General features: G+C 39.1%; 1 pseudogene; it reads right to left on the bottom strand.

The window, feature by feature from the left end:
• Positions 1-3,999: 3,999 nt before the first annotated feature.
• On the bottom strand, positions 4,000-4,845 carry LOC112629182 (annotated as a pseudogene).
• Between the last annotated feature and the right edge of the window lie 1,433 nt (positions 4,846-6,278).

The following is a 6,278-nucleotide window of genomic DNA, read 5'->3' on the forward strand; positions in this document are numbered from 1 at the left end:
TTCTTTCTTTCTTTCTTTCTTTCTTTCTTTCTTTCTTTTCTTTTCTTTCTTTCTGTTTCACTCTATCACCCAGGCCTGAGTACAGCGGTGCAACTATGGCTCATTATAGCCTCGACCTCCTAGGCTTAAGCAATCCTCCTCCCTAAACCTCCTCAGTAGCTGGAGCCACAGGCATGTGCCACAAAACCCAACTAATTCATAAAAAATTATTTGTAGAGATGAGGTCACCCTGGGCTGCCCAAGCTGGTCTTGAGCTCCTGGGGTCCAGCAATCCTCCTGCCTTCTTAGCCAGTTTTGTTCATTTCTTCCCCTTCCTTTCTACTCTGTCCATCTCTCACTCATGGTGAGGTAGGAGCTAAGAAAACAAGAGGGACTGTAACCATTTTAGTTCCTTTCTTTTCTTCTTTTTTCTTACTCATGTCACATGCTTCCATAGCAGAGGCACTTTGGAAATTGCCAAGCAAATGAGCTTGTTTCAGATGAATCCGTTTATATTTGAGTAGAGGTCTAGGGCTTCTTTGGGCTCAAAAAAATAAAGTAAGTCTTTGGATAAAGTGAACAAAACATCCTTTTTGTTTGGCTTGCTATTTGGCTACAAACACACTATTATTCTTATTCTCATCTATTTGGCATTTCCTTGAATCGGTCTTCTCATCTTTTGGCAAAAACAGACAGACAAACAACAAACAAACAAACAAACAAAATACCTCAAAAAGCATGAATACATGAAATTTATTTTACATCAGTCAGTTTCAACATACTCCTTGGTAGGAGGGTAAAGATATAATGAGCACAGTTAGGAGTATGATGTTATTTGCTAGATTTATTAAAGTGTGCTTATGATTTAAGTCCTTTGGATGACATCTGCAAATAAATATGACTAATGCATTAAATACAATGTCTATATTAAGCCTACATTTACATTCTGCACATTTTTGTATTAGCACACGTATCTTTCATGTTTGACATCTATTTTCCAATACTTAGTAATATAGAGTACATCTTTTAATTTATTGTTTAAAGTCCTGATGGGAAGAATTAGAAGACATATTTAACAAGATCTTGTAGAATGTCCTTCTCCTCTCACAGTGGTAGAGAAACTCCATGGTGCCTCTCCTTACTCTCGTCTCTCACATCACTTATTAAAAAAAATATCCTAGCAGATCCATGAGGTTTGCAGATTCTTTTTGTTTTAAATTCAATAAGTATAGAAAAAATATGCATAACATTGCAGTATATGAAAATTGAGAGAAAATACAGAAATTACTGTATTAGTTAGGATAAGCCAGATTATGCTGCTGTAACAACTTAGCACTAAAATATTTATAGTTTATCAGGCTCATTTCTCAGTCACACTACATATCAATTTCATGTTGACATGGTGATTCTATTTCACATACCCACTAAAGGGCCCAAGATGATAGAGACAACGCTATCAATAACTGGACCAAATCAAATCACAGGGGAAGAGAGCACTGGAATAGTTCTTATGGGCAATGAAATACCCAGAAATAACACATGTCTCTTCTACTTATATCCTATTGGCCAGAACTAATCACCTGGCTAGGCATAACTAGAATGGGGTATGAAAAATATAGTCTTCTGTGTGCCTGAAAGGAAGAGGAGAGCCAGACATCTGTGAGCATTCTTGATGGCCACCACATTACATAATTTAATCTTTTTATTATGTAGATAAAGGAAACTGAGGGCTAGAGAAAGCTGGTACACTAGGTCACAAAGGAAGCTAGTGGCAGAGGTAGCACTAGAACCCAGTTCTTTTGGTAATAGGTAAGGTTTTTTGTTGTTGTATAGTAGTTACTATTTTCTGTGTAGGAACTGATGGCACAGACATGTTGCAGAGCTATAGATAAATCCTTAAACATGAATAGAAAAGATGACCTTGGCTAGGTGCAGTGGCTCATACCTGTAATCCCAGCACTTTGGGAGGCTGAAGTGGGAGGATCACTTGAATCCAGGAGTTGGAGACCAGCCTGGGCAACATAGTGAGACCCCATCTCCACAAAAAATAAAAAATATTAGCCAGGCACAGTAGTGCCTAGCTACTCAGGAAACTGAGGCAGGAGGATCACTCAAGCCCAGGAGTTTGAGGCTGCAGTGAGCCTGAGCCTGAGTGATTATGCCACTGCACTCCAGCCTGAGTGACAGAGTGAGACCCTGTCTCAAAATACAATACAATACAATACAATGCAATACAATACAATACAATACAATGCAATAATTAAGCAGTGTTGCATGATGCAAGGTTAGACAAGTAGACTAATGCAACAAATAGAGTTCTGAAATAGATCCACACATACATGGTCAGTTAATTTTCTTTTTCTTTTTTTTTTTTGGGATGGAGTCTCCCTGTGTCGCCCAGGCTGGAGTGCAGTGGTGCCATCTTGGCTAAATGCAACTTCCGCCTCTCGGGTTCAAGCAATTCTCTTGCCTCCTCCTCCAGAGTAGCTGGGACTATAAGCACCCACCACCAAGCCCAGGTAATTATTGTATTTTTAGCAGAGACGGGGTTTCACCATGTTGACCAGGATAGTTTCAATCTCCTGACCTCGTGATCCACCCAGCTTGGCCTCCCAAAGTGCTGGGATTAGAGGCATGAGCCACCGAGCCCAGCCTGGTCAGTTAATTTTCAACAACCACACAAGGTGATTCAGTGAATTTTGTGTGTGTGTGCCATATATGGTCTGGAGCAATTGGCTATCCAAGTAAAAACTGTGGCATCTATATTTCACATGAAGAAACAATAATTTCAAATGACTGCAGATCTAAAATAAAAGCAAAAATTGCACATTTCTAGAAGTAAAAAAGGGACTATATCTTTAAGAACATAGGGTAGGTAAAGTTCTTTCAGGCAGAACATAAATACAGTTTTAAAAAATAAAAATTAAATATAAAAATATAAATTATACCTTATTAAAGCAGAAAGTCCTCAGCATCAAAAAACATTGTTAGGTAAATGAATAGGGTTAGTTTTTCTCCATTTTTAAGAACTAGAGGAGGAGGTGGGAGGATCACTTGAGCCTCGGAGGTTGAGGCTGCAGTGAGCTGTGATTGTGTCCCATCTGGGTGACACAGAGAGACCCTGTCAAAAACAAACAAACAAACAAAATAGTAGAAGAAGAATGACCTCACTGTGATTTCCAGGCCATATCCTCTAATGCCATGATGAGGGAAATTTTCTCTCTCTTATTCAGACAAATGTGAAACATTGACATTTACTACTACTATTACTACTAGTAACAATATCATGCATGTACTCAGAACCTTAAACTTCTCAAAGCATTTTTAAATATATTTTCTTCCTTGCTGCCCCATAATTTATCTGAGATAAGCAGGTTCGGTGTCACTGACTTAATTTTATAGATACCCAGGGCAAGGACACAATGTGCTCAAGCTCACAAAACCAGCCAATAGTGACAGTAGGATTAGAATCCAAAACTTTGCAAAGCCATGAAAAACAATGAAATCATGTCCTTTTCAGCAACGTGAATGCAGCTGGAGGCAATTATCCTAAGTGAATTAATGCCAGAACAGAAAAACCAAATACTGAATATTCTCACTTATAAGTGGGAGCTAAATATTGGGTGCTCATGGACACAAAGATGGCAACATTAGACTCTGGGGACTACTATAAAGAGGGGAGAGAGAAGGGGACAAGGGTCGAAAAACTAACTGTTGGGTACTATGCTCAGTATCTAGGTAATGGGATCATATCATACCCCGAACCTCAGCATCATGCAATATACCCATGTAACAGACCTGCACATGTACCCCCTGAGTCTAAAATAAGTTGATATTAGAAAAAAATAAATCCAGAACTTTGATCTTCAAGACCAATGCTAGAGCACAAGCCAGTCATTTTCTTCCCTTTTCCTGGGATTGTAGATTTCTTCTTGATGTGAATGAAAATAGTTGGATGACGTTTTCCAAGCACCAAGAGCTCTTTAGTAACAGGGTAACAAGAACAATTTGGCTCTTAATCTAGAATGCTTTTTCTAGATTCTTCTCCTTTTTAAAAATCTTAAAGCCTTTACTTTGAGATACTCTTTCATCCATCCCCTCACTCATGTACCAGTGAAAAAATGCATACTTGGCATATGTGAGGTCAAACTTGTGGTCCAGGTGAGCCCAGTCCTCAGCAACGGCAATGGTGTTGCTCAACTTACACACACAGCTCTCTGTACCTTGGCCAGGTCTTCACCGGGTACCACAGTGGGAGGCTGATAATTGATGCCAGCCTTGAAGCCAGTGGGACACCAATCCACAAAGTGAATGCTGTGGTTGGTCTTGATGGTGACAATGCCAGTATTGACATATTTGGGAACTATGTCATCATGGTACAACAGGCAGCAAGCCATGTATTTACCATGGCAAGACTCACATTTTACCATCAGGTTGACTGGCTCAAAGCAAGCACTGGTGATCTTTGCTGTAGTAAGCTGTTCATGGTAGGTTTTCTCAGTAGAGACATTAGGGGCCTATGTGAGCAGAGGGAAGTGAATGTGGGGATAGGGTACCAGGTTGGTCTGAGGTTCCGTCAGATCAATATTCAGGGCTCCATCAAATCTGAAGGAAGCAGTGATGGAAGGCACAATCTGGCTAATAAAGCAGTTAAGGTTAACGTAGGTTGGGTGCTCAATATTGAGATTTCTATGGTAGATGTCATAGATGGCCTCATTGTCTGCCATGAAGCACAATCAGAGTGCTCTAGGGTGGTGTGAGTGGTGAGGATGAAGTTGTAGGGCTCAGCTACAGCTGTGGAAACCTGGGGTGTGGTGGGGTTGGGTAAATGGAGGGCTCCAGCTTGGATTTCTTGCCATAATCAATGGAAAGAAGTTGTTATATTGCATGTGCTCTGTGTATAAAATACTCAACATAATGAGATGATCAGGAACAGAGAAGGTAGTGAAACAAAAGGAGTGAATCCAGATCTACATATTTTCTTTATATTTCTACTCCCCAGTCCTTAGAAACTATCCAGGTGCTGACAGACTATAAATGTAACAACTGTAAATTTTGCACAACTGATAAATTATTTTAGATTAGTGAGATTGCCTTCAGTTGCAAGTAATAGAACCTCACTAGAGACTGGCCTAATTTAATAAAGAATGTATTAGCTTATATAATAGAAAAGATCAGAGAAGAGCTAAGTATGCAAATACAATAGGACACTATTTTTTATCCCTTGGCTCTGCCTTTCTTTGTGTTGGCTTCATTCTCTAGTAGATTCTCTTCAAATGTCAGCACAGATGGCTACTAGCATTTCAAAAGTTATATCTTACTAGTTTAGCCTCTTTCTCAATAGTTGCATTAAACATTTCAGAGTTGATATCCATAGGTCTTGATTGGGTAACATATCCAGCCTTGAAAAAAATCACCATCATTCTGATTGGCTGGGCTTAGGTCACCTGCCAACTGCTGGAAACAATGGGTGGAGTTAGCACCACTTAAACCTTAAGGATCAAAAAAGGAGAAAGGGAATGGTATCCTAAAGGAAAAATCAAAGAACTGGACAGAGAAAAATTACACATACGTATTCTAGTACTCAGCTACATGCTTTAGTACTCAACAAATGCAAGAGGGAACATAAATTATTATAGTCAAGGGTGACCTGACTTTGCTTAACTGAAAGCAAAGAGGGTTATGATGCTAAGGACAGGTGGAAAAATCTGATACATTAAACGTTTTCAAGTTACCTTCTCTTTAACACTACATTTCCCCAGAGCTTTGCACATGTAGTAGGATTAGACAACATCTTTTGCTTTTGCATTTTTTACAGAAAAATATATTGGTGGAGAGAAGTTATGTAGGCTATAAAACAAAATTTTTAAACCTTCTAAGTGATCAGTATTCTCCAAATAGATAATCATTGTATATTTACTAATATATGAATGTAAAGATGCTGGTCTGTTCTTTAGATAAGATTATTTTTTAACTCCCGGGAAATCCCTGTGATTCACCTTTGCTTAATCTGCAAACAGTGTTGATTCCAAGCACAACTATGTTTAGAATGGGAACCTTGTCTTTGTGTCCTATTTTTCTACAGGTGGCAATTACTGTCTCCTCAAGCCTGGAGTGTATGGTTATGGGACAGCCACTTCCTCCCTCAAATCACATCCATTAATCTGTGTGGGCAAAGTCCATCACTATCATCTCTTGACCATATTTGGCTTAGGTGGAACAGATTTTCAACTGTCACAAGTAAAATACTCCCTACAAACCAGCTAAATTCATACAAACCCAACAGACCGTGCTTTTTG

The sequence above is a fragment of the Theropithecus gelada genome, chromosome 7b (assembly GCF_003255815.1).
Source record: "Theropithecus gelada isolate Dixy chromosome 7b, Tgel_1.0, whole genome shotgun sequence".
NCBI classification, from domain to species: Eukaryota; Metazoa; Chordata; class Mammalia; order Primates; family Cercopithecidae; genus Theropithecus; species Theropithecus gelada.